This window comes from Ambystoma mexicanum, chromosome 6p (assembly GCF_040938575.1).
Source record: "Ambystoma mexicanum isolate Mex_15411 chromosome 6p, UKY_AmexF1_1, whole genome shotgun sequence".
Lineage (NCBI taxonomy): Eukaryota > Metazoa > Chordata > Amphibia > Caudata > Ambystomatidae > Ambystoma > Ambystoma mexicanum.
The window spans coordinates 595,124,171-595,141,777 of NC_090935.1; positions in this window are offsets into that span (position 1 = coordinate 595,124,171).

The window sequence follows — 17,607 nt, forward strand, 5'->3', positions numbered from 1 at the left end:
TGTGCCTTGATCAATGGGATCTACCAAGATCCCACAGTTAAATAACTCATTCAATATTGTTCTTTTTTAAAGCAATTCGCCTTTTTACAACATGAATTGCCCTCATATTTCTTTAACCTAAAACAATTAACTTAAATTGACCGACATAAAACCCTTTCTATGACATACATTGACCAACAGCAATTAACAGACCTCTAACAATCCACCTTTTAATAACATGAATTGACAACAACATGAATTGACCACACAATGAAATGACCAAATATATTTCACATTGTGTGAACTTAACATTGCCACAACAACACGTGCTGACTCAGGGTCTTCAAATTAATACAATTAAAGCCCTAATAATGTGTTACAGATAATGTATATATTTGCAATTTAGTGAGCATTTGTTAGGCGCCTATAAAACAGAATTGTGTTTTGAAGCCTCATGGCTAAATGGGAAGAGAACAAGGGAGAAAAAAACATTTTCAAAATAGTAAATATACAATTGTGATCCTACTAGGCCTTGTGGTATTCGGATGAGCAAGTGCAGTGGAGAAGTGCAGGAGATTTATTTATTTGTTGTTTTTATAAAGCGCTACTCGCACGTAGGCCTCAAAGCGCACTGATCGGGATGAGTGGGGGGCAAGGAATGAATAAGTGCTGGTGGGCGGCCTGGGAGGGAAGTGCCAAGGGGAGCCAAGGAAGATGCATCGGACTGAGTACAAAGTGTTGGTGTGGGCAACTCCCAAGGGTGTGAAGCAGAGCCGCCAAGCAGGGGCCCGCAGGGGCAGTGAAATGGGGGGAGGTGCTGGTATCGACTGGGTAGGAGGCCTGATATCCTGTGAGATTCATGAGGACCAGGCCACAGGTCTCAGCGGCAGTGGGGCAATTAGCAGGGAAGGGAACGAGGGAAAGAGGTGGAGAAAAGCAGTAGTTATTTGTTATCTCACATAATTAAATAGCTCTTTGGGATAAAAATAACAATAATAATTACACATACCTTTCCAGGACTTTCACCAGACACTCATTTTATTCCTCTCTGGTCTTGACAAAAATCGCCTCATTACGAGCTTGGTGGTAATTTGGTGGTGAATCCAGTGAATTACTGCCAACATCGTTTACCATTATTGCCCCTCAGCCCTGTGGGTTTACCACAGGATTACAAGTAATGGTAGGGTAGTGTAATTCCCCGTTTCTGGAGTCCATATGACTCAATGGGGATTTTTTGTGGATTTACTGAAAACAGTAATTCTGCTGTGGTAAATCTGCTGATTTCTGGAGGAAAAGTGGAGGATTTACCTCACTTTTCCTCCAAACTCGGAATCCGGCGGTGCGGTAAAATGGTGGTAATTCCTTTAATGCCCCAAAAAATGATGGTAAAAGAATTACTGCCACATTTTACCGCACCACTGATCTCATAATGAGGCCAAAGGTGCACTCCCTTATAAACAAGTGATACATAACAAGTAATACAACTAATACTGCCGGTGTAAAATCGAAAGGTATGCAGAGCCCTTTGGGATTGATGAAGGCTGTGAGAGCTCTCGAGCTATGGTGAAGGAGTATTTGGTGGTATTCTATGGTTAAATCTAATGTGAAAAACATTTTCATTTCATTCACCATGACCAACGTTTAAGATACCTTCGGCAGCAAGCAATCTGTCAGGAATGACACACCTGTTCAACACCTTCCTATGCCGGCAGAGTTTCAGCTTACCAATCATCGTTTGGACCACCACCAAGAGAGAAAACCATTCAGAAGATGTTAGTCTCTCAATGATCCCCCCATTCTGGAAAGTATGGAACTCTAATTTAACTTCTTATCTCATGGTGATGGGAATGGTCATGACTATTCGTACCGTTGATTTAGCTTTTTTAGGCAGTATAATTTTGTTGCTGAACCCCTTAACACATCCCACCTCTTTTGCAAAAATATCTCTCAAAACCTCTACCTCCCTGACATGGCACATCATAGCAACCTCTGAGGAGTTAAGGTTGATTTATTTTCTAATCACTTCTTGTGAGACCAATTCAGAAGTTGGAAGGTCCTCTTCCCAGACAGATGTTTTTTTTTGTTTATGCCTGCCTCATTTTTAAATTGATCTTAATCCAGAAGTAACCCAATGTGTCTGTCCCACTCACTACTGGGTTAATGTCTCCCTGTTATATTTTAATGTCAGCCAATTTATCTCAGAATTCTTTCCAAGGTACTACGGCATACTTCTGTTGTGGCTGCTGATTCTTTTAATTTTAGAGATGTAACTATTTCCTTTGAATGTGTGTGAGCGACTGAGCGTAGCTAGGTATCTGGGTATAGTTGTGGGTGCCAGAACATGTTGTAGCATGGGCCCATCTAAAGGGAGCACCCGTGTCAGAGGAAGGGGATGAGCAAAGGACAGAAAGGTTAGTTAGTAATAAAGAGATGTAAGAACCAGTCACGCTGCAGTGTTGTCTGTCTGTCCCATAGCACAGGTGGCCAGGCCAACAACTCACAATGAAGGATGATGGCCCGCACCATAATAGGAGTCCCACGGCTGTCCACAGTGTCCTTCCCCACTATGATCCATACCTTCCTGATCGCCGCGTTCTGTTGCTCTTCCGCACTCCAACCTTCATGCATTCTGCAGGCTACGCCAGCTAACTGAGCCGGCACTTCAACCCCTACACAGCCGATGTTTGTTTCCTTCCGTTGGAGCCGGCATATCACGTCACCTGCATCCACAGGCTGACGTGACCATCCAGCGCCCCACAGGCAGCAACCGGCACTGCAGGTGCAAGGGTGAGTCCGGCCTTTGCACAGCGGCCCTCACGGCCTCATTACAGGATCACACAGCCTAACAATAACAAGGAGATCATCATCAAGGCAGTGTCGTGCCCAAGTATCCTTGTCAGCAGAGCCACACAGGTGGCATCCATAATGAGGCCAAAGGGCCGCGACACTGGAAGCAAGCTTGTGAGACCAGAAAGCCTGCAGTTGTAAATTACTTATCATATCAGTGTCGACAGGGAAACAGACTAAACCAAAGCACCAACTAACAGTGCATAAAGCTACTACACATTGACCCCAAGGGCCACACGTGCCGCACAACACAAGGGATGGAAGAAAGGCAGAGGGTGAAATACCTGAGAAAGTCCCATGGTTTATATCTGTCAGCCGGAGGATTGGTGATCCCTGCTCTCGATAATCATCATGTAAGATCAAGGCGCTGACTAGTAGGCACCATTACATACAATAGCAAGAGCGTCATTCCTTAGAAAGCCAGCCCCATTTACACTGCAGCTTCAACAGGTTAAAAGACCACAATGGATCGAGTGGGTTGAAGAGTTCAACGATTTCATAAGGGCTCTTGGAGAAGAGAAGTCACCTGTCATCAAAGGCTATTTCACTAATTTGGTGGGCAAAAAAATCAATTACCAAAACAATCCCAGATGGGGAGAAAGCTTTGTATGAAGACTTTGTGACAGCGCTGAACCAGAAACTAGTGATAAAAGCCAAAAGAGACTACGAAAGGTATGACTTCAATCAGTGTTCGCAACTACCCCATGAAACCATGAACGAGATTATCACACAACTCAGCCAGAAGCTGGTGCACTGGCAGTTTACACAATTCTCAGATGACAAGGCCATTCATCTATGTGTCATTGAAGGCTGCATATCATCAGCGTTTTGGAAGCAGCTGCTGAAAAAGCCACTGGCAATTGATGAGGTGATCGAGATAGTGAGGGTCCATGAGAGAGTAGAGATACAATCAACCTCCAATGAAACACCCCAAAAAAAGGGGAAGAAAGATGAGACCGTAGCAGTTATTACAACAGCCAGCGATGTGGTCAGAGAACCCACACACAACCCTACCACGTCAAGCGGTCCAACAAGAGACAATACCAACAACTAAGACCAGGCCCCTCCCACAGCGGATATGCTTCAGGTATTGACAAGCGTTCCCGCACTCAGGAATGTGTCCAGCAATCAGCCAAAGATGCTCCAAGTGCAGAAGAGAAGGCCACTTTCACACCGTGTTTAGAGAAGGGAGACCATTCCCGACCATGGGACAACCCATACCTACAAACTGGATGCTTACAGCCAGACAACCACCGCAGGCAACATGGAGGCCACTCCTGACACACCCACAGATTCCCAAAAGGAGGGTAAGAACAATGGACCAAGGTCCAGACTATGGGGAGACACAGTTTGATGAACAAATACTCCAAACCGTGCACTACCCTTATCAATATGAGTACCCGCCGGACATGTATCAAGAGTATGAGGAATATGTGCAGGAATTATAGCCGGAATACACTTATGAGTAACCACTTGCAACTTGATGAATGGGGAACAGGAGGCGGTGGAAGCCCCAAAGTTCATGGTCAAGATAGGAGAGGCAACACATTACTTCCTGATCGATACAGGTGCCACCATCAATATCATGGAGGAGCAAGAGTGTTTACAGACAGGGGACTGGAGCAACCCCCAGTCAAAGGTGTGCATATTCCAATGGGGGGCAATACACCGCTAACGTCCTCAGAAGTGGTGACCACCGCCATACACGTCCTCAGAAGCCCTGTCAGCGGGACGTGCCTGCTCAGCTATCCGACAGCAAAGGAACCGGGCCTAATTGATGTCCACTACCAGAACAACGAGGTGGTCAGATGTAGAGATGAGCTTACCAGCACGGAGATCATCTCCCACATAACAGGGATGACAATGTTGAAAGACCTCATTAGGCAGGCCTTTCTGGAGCTAATATAATGCCTAGGGAACCTTTGTGGACCTGTGGTACGGCTACACATCAATGAATGTGTACGGCCTGTACCACAACACCCCAGGAGGGTGGGGTTTCACCTTCAGTAGGCAGTATCCCAAGAGCTACAACAACTAATGAACAAAGAGATCGAGCGGCAGTGGGACCGTCACCCTGGATCTCGCCCCTGGTGGTGGTACCTAAGGAAGGAAACAAAATCAGACTCTGCATTGACATTAGGGTGGCAAATACAGCAATATAAAGGGAGTGACACCTAGGTCTATAAATGGAGGACATGATTGTCCAGCTGAACAGAGCCACCGCATTTCTCAAAAGTACATTTGAACCAGGGGTATCATCAACTGGAACTACACCTCGAATCAAGACCCATCACCATATTTGTCACCTTAAAAGGGTTATTTGGATAAAAACGCCTCAACATTGGCATTTCCTCGGTGGCAGAAATTTTCCAGGAGGCCATTAGACAGCTATTAATTCCTGTCAAGTTAGCGTTTAACTACAGTAATTACGTACTGGTCTATGGGACAAGCCAGGAGGAGGCGACCAGTCTCTCATGGCTATTGGTGATAAAATTCACGAACTATATAATTTCAACATAAAGATAACATCAGATTGAACACACAGTGTGGACTATTATCTTTTGTGCTGTCTGCATATGGATTTGTACAGTGTAAACAAGTAGCTTGTGAATATTAGTATCAAGCGCGGAGAAAGTATCGCAATATTTGGTTCATTTTCACTACAGTGTGAACCCATGTGGAGGGTTCTCAGATTGTGAGACTCCCGCTGCTGATGTTGAACTTGTGCTAATTTTGCTAATAGGTTGGTGAATAGCGCACGGATTCGAGTATCAATCCACAGTAATTTTAAGGTCTTGTTTCTATGATACAATTCTGTGCCAGCTGAATTCCAACAGAAAATATGACAGACTACATGTGTAACAGGGATGAGGACAGGGCCGCACTCTTTGCACCGAGGGGCAGTACGGCGAATCCATTCAAAAGCAATTACAGCTCGGTTGAAACTTTGAAACAGAAATGTATTAAATTAGAGAGGCTCTCCAAAAGAGAGATCAACAAATACTGGGAGCACGCATCATTAGTTAATTATTTCGAGAACAATATTATACCTCGAGGTTTGAGAATTTTGATTTTTCCAAATTTTGATAAGGATGAGGATGCGGACTTGGCAGAAAAATGGGAGCAAAACTTGAGTTCAAGCTCAAAGATTATGTTAGAACTACTTATGACCCATGCCACCAGAGAACATAAACGGGTGATAGAACAAATGAATCAAGTAAAAGAGGAAATCAAGGACATGACCAATGCAGAGACAACCAAACAGAAAAAATTTGAGAAAATGAACGAGATACTGAGAGAATACCAATACGAGATTATAATGAGAAAATTTAGAAAATTCTTTAGGGATGATAAAGACTATAGACTTGACAGAATATACACATTTCAAACCAAATACGATAACAGTGGCCCTAAATCCAAACCCAGTTCATCTCATACTACATACTACTCCTGCAAGCTCTGATCCAGATTCAGAGGAGGAGATTCGAGAAACAGAGAACCTGGAAACAGATAGTAATACAGGTAATAGATCCAAACCACCAAACCAACGTGGACTTAGAAGAAGATACCACTAATTATGTTTTGTTATTCTGGCAGTACTATCAGATGCAAAGAAAGCAATATGTGACAAGGCCTTGAGAACGACCACAACGGTTGAAACACGTGTCGGCTATTGGTGATAAAATTCACGTACTATATAATTTCAACATAAAGATAACATCAGATTGAACACACAGTGTGGACTATTATCTTTTGTGCTGTCTGCATATGGATTTGTACAGCGTAAACAAGTAGCTTGTGAATACTAGTATCAAGCGCGGAGAAAGTATTGCAATATTTGATTCATTTTCACTACAGTGTGAACCCATGTGGAGGGTTCTCAGATTGCGAGACTCCAGCTGCTGATGTTGAACTTGTGCTAATTTTGCTAATAGATTGGTGAATAGCGCACGGATTCGAGTATCAATCCACAGTAATTTTAAGGTCTTGTATCATGAACTGGAACTACACCTCGAATCAAGACCCATCACCATATTTGTCACCCACGAAGGGTTATTTGGATAAAAACGCCTCAACATTGGCATTTCCTCTGTGACATTTTCCAGGAGGCCATTAGACAGCTATTAATTCCTGTCAAGTCAGCGTTTAACTACAGTAATTACATACTGGTCTATGGGACAAGCCAGGAGGAGGCGACCAGTCTCTCATGGCCGTGTGCGACATCCTGAGCAGTGCAGGCCTCACACTGATCTCTGATAAGTGCAACATCAATAAAGACAAACTCCAGTTCTATGGGCACTTCTTTCCAGGCCACAGTGTACACCCTGACCCTGAGAAGGTGCGCACCATCAGTGAATTCTCTGCGCCCAAGCAGGTAGCCGATGTGAGGTCTTTCTTAAGCATGGCGGGGTACTGTGCCAGGTATCTTCCCAAGTAAACCCTAAGCCCTAAGGAGGCTGCTGCAGAAATAAGTGCTGTTCAGATGGTCGCAATAGTGCCAGTAGGCATGTGACACAATCTAGGATGAGCTAGTGAATGTGAAACACCTGGCCTATTTCCACCCACCAAGGCACATAGAGATAGTAGTTGAGGCCAGCTCTGTGGGTCGGGGCTATCCTGGCACAGCAAGAGCATACAGATGTGCCTGCAAGAAACATAGCAGCCTATCAAGCCGAGCGTTGACCCACACAGAAGGAACCTACTCCCAGGCTGAGTAAGCCTGGCCACCGTCTGGTTGTGTGAGTTCTTTCATCACTTTATAATAGGAAACATATTCACGCTAGTGAGGGACCACTAGTGAGGGACCACCAAGCACTATTGTCATTATTTGGCAACCCAAGGATGAACCACCACAGGTTGAAAGGTGGGGCATTCAGCTCCAGGAAAATGACTACAACATTGTTCACAGACCAAGAGGAGAAAACAACCTGGCTGATTACATTTCATGACACCCAGGACAATGACAGCAGAAGCTGAGAGAGGATGATGCAGAGTAAATATACTACAGAGGATGCCCTACCACCAACGTTGAGACTAGAGGAGTTAGCCCACGAATCACAGGAGGATGCATCCATGGAACTGACCAGCACAAACAAATGGGAGGACTACAAGTGGCAACTGAAACGGCATGACAACGCTGACAGGAGAGAGGGATGGAATGGCTAGCTAAAATCAACACTGAGCTTGCGGTGTCTGATCAAGGGATCTTGTTAAGGGGGTGTTGCCTAGTCATCCTGGCAATGTTCAGGAGGAATGTGGTGCTGACAGCACATGAAGGACATAGAGGGGAATATGCCACAAAGAAGGCACTATGACAAACTGTGTGGTTACCATTCATGGACGTTATGGTGGAAAAGATAGTCAGGAAATGCTTCCTGTGTCAATAGACATTCAAAAGTGACCCGCTTTTCACACTGCAGGAGACAGAGATTCCCGAGAGGGTGTGGCACAGAGATGCCATGGATTTATATGGGTCGTTGGAATCAGGCGATTACCTGTTGTTAATGATAGACTTATTCTCGAGATTCCTAACCGTAAAGAGGACAGGTTCCACAGCATTTGCTCAAGTCGCCAGGGTGATCGATTAGGTCTTTAATGAACGGGGCATACCCCACAAAGAGAAAATGTACAATGGGCCTCGATTCAATGGCCCTGAGTTTCACACATTTGCAAACACCTGGGAGTTGTGCATCATAAAATAACACCCCCTGTGGCCCCAGGCAAGTAGAATGGCAGAGGAATTTATTGCATCCATAAAGAGAACAATACGAAAGGCAATGGTGGAAAAGATGCCACTACAACAAACATTATGCAGTATGCTGCAACAGTACAGAAACACACCCCACAGCGCCACAGGAAGATCCCCAGGGGACTTGATGTTAGCGTATAACGCAAAGATGAAACTACACATAGCAGTGTCAAAACAAGCAGATGGTGACCTAGATGCGACAGAAGTGGCCATTTGAGATCGAGACGCCAAGTGGAAAGGGTGAGCGAAGTCATGGACTGCCTGGAAATGGGGAGCAAAAAGGAAGGTCTTCAATGGCGGAGACAAGGTCCTGGTCAAGCAGAGGATGCAAAAGAAAACTGACTCCAGTTATGAGACGACGCCTTTGAGAGTGATGGAAGGGGACGATGGTAACAGCCCAGAATGAGAGAAAGGAGGTGACCAGAAATGTGTCATTCATCAAACACCTCATTTGTGAAACATAGGAAACAGAAGATTGGGAAGGTGACCCAGAGCAGAGCATCTGAAGGGCAGCTGATGATATTAGTGGACCAGACCGGCTGGTTATACAAGGCCAACCAAGGGCCTAGGGAGAGAGCAGGGATCGACCACAGAGAATCATTAAGAGGCCAACCAGACTCATAAAATAGATATGAGATGGACATAAGGAGATATGTGAGGGGGAGGGGTTGTGGGTGTCAGAACATGTTGTAGCATGGGCCCCTCTAGAGGGAACACCTGTGTCAGAGGAAGGGGAGAAGCAAAAAGAATAAAAGTTAGTGAGTAATAAATAGAGGCAAGAACCAGTCATGCCTCTGTGTTGCCTATCCAAGCCATAGAACAGGTGGCCAAGCAAACAGGATCCCTAATTATTCAAACTTGTGTGTGTAGAGACTCTCTCACTGAAAATTCTTTTAATTAACTGGTGAAAATGGCGCATTTCACAGTACACTTTTAATGAAACATTAGGTAAAAACCATACAATTTATAATTGGTTTTGTATGGTAACATGAAAATAAATGAAACAATCCAATAGGCAATAGGTCACGTACTTCTTTTTTCTTTTTACTGTTTATTGGTTAAATAAAATCTTTTACACATTTACAAAGAAACACAGTAAAACTATAGCACAAATTCATCTTTAGGAACACCCAATACATATGTATTACCATCATCATAAAAAAAAATATAGCATACAAGTTAAAAGTTAAAAATACATTTATCCTATCCTCATTATAATTGCTTTCCATAAACAATATACTGTAAAATTCATGACCACATTTTCTCACATAAATAAATAAGACCAAAATTGATCCATATGAATAGTCTTCATATCATGAACCCAAGAGCTGTATGCCCTTTCATATAAGGCACTAAGCTTTATACAATTAGTTAACAAATGTTTAGATATTTCAACTTCAATTTTGTACAATCTACCGAAACGACTATTAAAAGGTACATAATTCCGGGGGGCGTGGCCTGGAGCCGATGGCGTACAGAGTCTGAATAGTCGAGCTCCGGCCGAGATGCCGTTTCTCGATCCTTTTTGCCTACGACCACAAAAAGCTGATGCAGAGGTGGGGGAAGCTGACCCTAGACACAACCTGCTTGACCAACCGGGAAATCGGACCCTCTTGTCGGCGAAATTGTCCCCGAATCATACTCCCTCCCCCGCTTCCATACGCATCCAGGATGGTGCCCCGTGCCATTTAGCGGAAACTCCGAGAAGGAAGCCGCCATCAAAAGGCATCCGGGGATTACGGTGGCTAGATCGAGCAGAGACAACACGACGGAGCACGATTGTATGCAGAACATCGGAAGGGAGAGCCCTCATCCTGCTTCTCACCGCTGGGCGAGGCCCGCCACAGCGGCACCTGTACACCCGTGGTACACTACGCGGGCTCAGCCGTTGCTGAGGACGGCCCGCTGAGGGCGCACACTATCACCTGAGGTTCCTCCCCAGCGTCGCCCCGAGGCACAGGACAGCGAGAACCAGCTGCAAGAGCGCGACTACGGCGCCACCAGATCTCCCTGCCCGGCGAGTCAGATGCTCAGAGGTAAGGGCAGCGACGGCGACTTCACAGATATAGTGGCGGCACCCCTGCCCCCCTGCAGATTCGGATTCATTGACTTTTGACACCTTGGGAACATCACTCATTACTGTATACACGGGGAACGGCTGATACCCCCACCGGTAACTCATCTAAAGTGTCCCAGGGGCAGCATCACCGAGACTCCAAAATGGCCACCAGGAACAAAGCAAAAACAGCCACCATGAACTCATTTGTATCCGCCAAGCCAAAAACCCCCATACAGGCTCGCTCTTGTGCCCCAGAGATTACCCACACGAGAGAGGGGGAAACCACAGATAACTAATCCCAAATATTGGAGGCTATTGCTTCATTGAGGACACACATAGACTCTAAGATAGACAAATTTAAAATGGACATTCAACTCATGCGTCAGGACGCCCGCAAATTAACCGAGAGGGTGACGAACACAGAGACTTCAATAGAAGAAACGGCTGTGGCCACAGCAGTCTTGAAGTCCAAGGTTGCACACCTAGAGAAGAAAGTGGCTATCCTAGAGGAGAGGTCCGTGGAGGCCGAAGGTCGGGCCGGACGGGTCAACATTAGGATCCTAGGAGTACCAGAAGGAAACGAAGGCCCAAACACTACAGCCTACGTAGAATCCTTGCTACAACAGGAGATTGGGGCCGGGAAACTGTCGCAAGGATTCACGGTCGAGAGGCCCATAGCTCACTCCAGAAGCGGCCCCCACCTGGATCATTTCCACAACCAATAATTGCTAAAATTCTAAACTTTCAGGATAGGGAAATTATCCTACGGCACTCCAGGGAAGAAGGCCCCATCGAACGTGGCAACTCTAAAATAACCATTTACCCCGATTACACTCAGAAAGTACAGAGGGAGAGGAACTCTTTTGTCCCGGTAAAAGCAAGACTTCGACAACTAAACCTGAAATACAGGCTGCCCTACCCATAACGCTTGAAAGTCATCTTCAACGGGCGAGCCATATTCCTAGAAAACCCAACGGCCGCCAACATGTGGCTGGAAGATAACAACCTTGCAGATGGCAAAGATGCTCCACAGAAGGAAGATTGAGTCTCTCAGACCGTCGGCACACGACAAACGCTGCCATAAATGGCCACAACAAGCACAATCAACCGGACCTCAGAAGGTAATCCAACTACCAGTTATCTACATAGAAACGGCCCTCGTTCGGCCTCTCCGCCAGACACCAGCCCTATCCCCCGCAGACAATCCGGGTCGGGACAGCCACCTGCCCGACCCATCTTGCGCCCGATACCCGGATGGGTCTGGACGGCTCGAGAGCGCCCGAGCACCACAACGAAGATGTAGTCGCTGGGCGCACCAGTTTGAGTTTTGTTAACAGTTTTGTTAGTTATACAGTCTTCATACCACTATCGCTGACGAAACACAGGATGGGTGCATGCCACAACTTGGGGGGCGAAGAACCCGATTACTCCCGTCAACGGTCTCATAACCTTAGATTGGCATTACTACAGGCTCCAGAAGAGGAGCTGCCAGCCGGCCTCAAAACATTGACTCGATGGCATCACAACTCAAGGTCATGACGTGGAATGTGAGAGGGATGAGCTCATACCTGAGACTAAATCGAATACAATCCTATCTCCGTAGGAAAAAGGTCTCAATTGCAATGTTGCAAGAGACGCATCTTACGGAAGACACAATGTCCAAATTAACAGACCGATGGGCTGGGACCGGGAGAGGATCCCCCTACTCCAAATACTCAAGGGGGGTGTTCACATGGGTGAACCCGAATGTGCCCTTCCAATTGCAAGGATTCGAGTCCGATAAAGAAGGAAGGTATGTGGTAATGTGGGGCACTATCGAACAGACTCCAATTTGCCTATTCAATTCGTACTTCCTGCAACACGGCATACCATCACACCTCACAGCAATATGCTCAAGGATAGCATGCCACCGAAATAGGACCTTTATATGGGGGGGCGACTTCAACTGCGTCATTGATGGCTCTATGGACAGGTCAGCACCACCCCCCCATCCAAGTATCCCCGCAACATGTGCTCTGACAGAAACACTGCAACAACTTGACTTGGTGGATATTTGGAGGGAACAACATCCTATTGAAAAGATCTTTTCCTATTATTCAGCCCTGCATAAGATCCACACGAGAATCGACTATCTGTTCATCGACAGAGAACAAATACCATTGGCAGAAACCATTGCATATTTAGGAAGATCAATCTCAGACCACTCCCCACTGATCATGCAATGGCAATTAACGGGGACCACCAATCCCTCGCCGACCAAGAGTTCAGGGAGGACCTTGCTGAAAAACTAGAAGAATACATTAACATTAATAAAGGCTCAGTATCTACCTGGAGCACATTGTGGGAAGCCATGAAGGTGGTGGCTAGAGGAGAAATAATATCAAAAGCTGGAGGCACTCGTAGGCAATTGAGGTCTGAACTCGAAGCACAAGAAAAAGAGATCTCCCGTCTAGAATCCACCTCAAACATTACTCCATAGGTTGAAACGAAGTTGAAGGAAGCCCGCGAGAAATGCCAATCTTCCTGGGACAGATTGGAGAAGTGTGACTTCGCGACATACACTACCAGGTCTCATAAGGAATCCGACAAACCCAGCAGACTGCTGGCCTGGCTGTGTAAGCGTGAACGCCCCAGGCACCTCCCAACGGAGATACTGGACGAAAATGGGACACGTCACAAGACACAACTAGGAATTAATGAAGCGTTTGCCAAATTCTACTCCAGATTGTACTCCCACGAAACACAAATAGACAGAGACGAAATCAAAGAAACACTAGATGAGATAGGCCTCCCCAAAATATCCAACGAACAGAGAGAGGCACTGGAGATGGAAATCACAGCAGAAGACGTGACAGGTGCAATCAGATCGCTGGCCACCCGTAAGGCTCCCGGAAGTGACGGCCTCCCGTCTGAATTTTACAAAACACACAAATCAATCCTCACCCCAATCCTCCACGAGGTCTACCTAGAGGCCTACGAAAATGGGGTCTTACCTAACACTATGAAAGAGACAATAATTATTCCCATGCTCAAACCAAACAAACCACCCACTGACAGTGACTCATATCGCCCTCTGGCCATGTTAAATTATGACAGTAAGATTCTCACCACTATACTGGCCAGCAGACTCGCTAGGGTGGTAGGGTCCCTAATCCACAAAGACCAGAATGGCTTTGTCCCAGGACGCAACACCACAGCCAACCTGAGAAGGCTTCAACACATTATGGCCGAAACCTATGAGAATGAAGAAGACCTAGCAGTACTATCACTCAATGCCATCAAGCCCTTTGATTCTATCTTCTGGGAGTGGCTCATTGAGGTGCTGAGGGGGTTTGGGATTGGCGAGGGGTTTGTCAGATGGATCACAGTACTCTATAATTCTCCTATGGCAAGAGTAAAAACCAGCAGAACAGTGTCTGAATCCTGGAAAATGCAAAGGGGCACCAGACAAGGGTGCCCACTGTCGCCCATGCTATACATATTGGGCCTGGAGCCGATTGCCATATATTTTAGGAATCAGTTCTTTGACGCTGGCATCAAAGTGGCCAACGAACATAACATAATATCCCTATATGCGGACGATGTCCTTTTATACTTGAAAGATTCCCAGGTCAATGCACCACTCACATTGGATGTACTAGACAACTATGCAAAATACTCTGGGATCAAATTCAGTAGACTGAAATCCTCTGCCTTTCCCTTATTCCCCACTGGGATAAAGTGGCAACTTGACACGTTCCGGTACCTAGGAATTAATGTGAGTCACACCTCGATGCTCACACACGAGCACAACACGGAAGTAGCAATAACCAGCCTTCGCAGATCCATGAAATTTTGGTCTAGACTCCCACTTGCAATGGTGGGTAGAGCAGCCATTGTTAAGATGATAGTCCTCCCCCGATTTCTGTATTTCCTCGTCAACATATGCCACTACGTCAGACCGCCCTTCTTTAAGAAATTAGAGGCACTTATCAAGGACTACCTATGGGGACCTGCCAGGCATAAATTGACTTTGGCTACCCTATCCCTCCCATACAAGGAAGCGGGAATACAACTCCCAGACCTCCAGTTGTATTATCTTGTGGCACAGCTTAGCCACGTGACGAAGCGGCTCTCGGACGAACCATCAGCCGAGCTGGGACTATTGAGACAATCTCCCTCCAGAATATTCCCCAGGGAAACTCTTTGGAACCCTCTACGACAATCCCCAGATGCCCCCCTGATCATCGAACTTGGCAGGCAGATTTGGAACAGAACCTGCTACATCAGGCAGGCGAAACACACTTACTCTCCAGACAACCCCATTCTGGTTGACGTGTGTAAAACAGAATCAGATCTCTCCACAGCTAGGAGGTGGGAGGACTCCGGAATTTACACATGGGGGATATGTTTGAGGAGGGCGAATTCAGGGATTTTGAATCGCTCCAGGCTAATGAAGGGCTATCAAGCGGCCAGTTCCTCTGGTATCATCGGCTCAAACAAACCGCCAAGAAGATCTGGTGCAGCTGGCCGGAGGAACCCACCCCAGACCCACTGTTGCAAGAGATGCACGACCTCACGGATGGCTGGAAACCGGTCTCTCGACTCTATAAGAGGCTCATCGACAAACCCAACCCCAAAAGTGCGACACTGAAGGCGAAATGGGAAACGGATCTTGAAACTACGCTTACAGACAAGGAATGGGAAAGAACGCTACTATACCCCAAGAAGGTGTCAAGAAACTCCAGATTCGGTCAGATACAACTAAACGTCTTGTATCGGACGTATATGACCCCACACAGGGTGGCCTCCTTCAACAAACAGGCCTCCCCGGCTTGCCCATGGTGTGGGAACGACAAAGCTGATCTGATCCACATGTTCTGGACTTGCACCAGGACAATGGCGCTGTGGTCCAAAGTCAAACAAACCTGCACTGACGCTGGGATAAGCAGATATGAATGGACACCCGGGGAATGCTTATTAGGGGTCTACCCCAGACCAAGCAAATACAAACATGTTGTTAAGTTGATGGACATTTCATGTATCCTTGCGAAAAGAACTATAGCCATGGCATGGAAGACACCAGGGGGCCCTAGACATGAACTCTGGATGAAAGAACGAGAGAGATGGACTGCGGCCGAAACCAGAGCCTGGCAAGATGGAATCATCTCTAACAGAGACATTGCGAGTGGCACTCTGGACTCTTGGAAGGCCCTCCTGAGAGATATACACTTCAGGGCAGACTATAAAACCCCCTGATAAACCCCACTACTTTGCCATAACTGATCCCTCGCACTCGCCTGGATATGCTGATCTTTTTGACCGAGATCCCTCCCACTTCCCGAGATGTCGGAACCCCCATTTGCACCCATGCCCACCTAAGTAAGAGGAACTGTTTCCCATGAAGACTGTTGTTGTTTATGTTCATTGTTTTAGTTAACCTTCTTGTATTTGTATGCATCCAATACAAATGCCAATAAAATATGTTTTAAAAAAAAGGTATATAATTTCAAGCACCGGTATGCACTAAAATAGGAAGTTGACTAAATCTTAAAAGCTTTATAAAACATCTTACATTTGAATTTTGTAGATTCTTTAAGTACATACAAGGAGTGTTCACTCGAAAATATTCAACATAATTGTTTTTTTTTTTGTAAATGCAAGCCTCTTTCATTTCTTTCCCAGATGGCTGCTTCACATTTTATTTCCTTAAATTTGCTAGTCAGATTATCTGTAACATCAGATGTACACCCTATTTTTCCAAGGAAATCTCTAATGTCTTTGCCTCACAATTTCAAAGCATTATGCCTGTCAAATGTTAATTCAAAAAGTATGAGTACAGGGATTTAGTTTTATCCTGACTCATCAGGACTTTAATATATATATTGCATGTGAGTATCATTTTCCTTGTGGTTAGCGAAATAATACCTAGATCACTACAGATAGCTTTTACGGGAACAGATTGGGACAATCCCAATGTCATCCTCCACAATTTGCCCTCTAAGGCACTCAGCCATACTATTTATTTGAATGTATATATCTCCAAACCATACAAAATACACACAACTACACAGATTTTATACAACTGTGTCAATCCTTCAATTGAATACTGGCCAGATTTTTGTATAAATTATCTTATAGCCTTGAATTTGGCTGTCCCTTTATTTGTTATGGTTTTAGAAATAATTTCCATGTTCATGTTATTTCTGATAAGTGAACCAAGATGAAGGGAGCTGGAAACTGTCTCTATTTTTTGTCTTTTGTCCAATTATATTTCTTATTGTTATGTCTATTTGCCTTTATTATCATGATTTTGGTTTTCCATAAATTGATAATCAGACCATTATCCCAGGAGAATGTTTCCAAAGCCTTTAAACTGTGCTGCAATCCTATTGCGGTTTGGTCGAATATCACAATATTGTCTGCATACAATAACCATGCCACTGGATATTGAGAGATTCGCCGAGGATGATTGCCACAGTTGTGCAGAAGTTTACCTAAAACAGCCAAGTACATATTAAAGCATGTTGGGGCTAGTGTGCATCCTTGTTTTAGGCAATAGATAACATGAAATTCATCACTTAAATTCCCTTTCTAAGTCAATTCTAATTTGTACCCTGTTATTCGAGTAAAATGCTTTCACAAAATGTAACACTTGATTATGCAGTTTTCCATCTTTCATTGTCTCCCATAACATATGTCAATTGACCATTTCAAAGGCCTTCTTAATATCAATAAAACAAATGTACAATGTATTGTTTTTACTCAACAATGTGCTATGAATAAAATACATTAATATCCATAACTTTTTTGTTGTGCTAAACCCCTTTCTAAACCCTCATTGCTGGAAAATAAAAATCTTCTCTTCCTCAGTCCATGTATTAATGTGCCATAACAGTAATTTGCAAAAAAAACCTTTGCACTGGAATCAATCATTGCCAATATTTGGTAATTAGCAGGAGAGTCTCTTGAGCCTTTTTATAAATCGGGATCG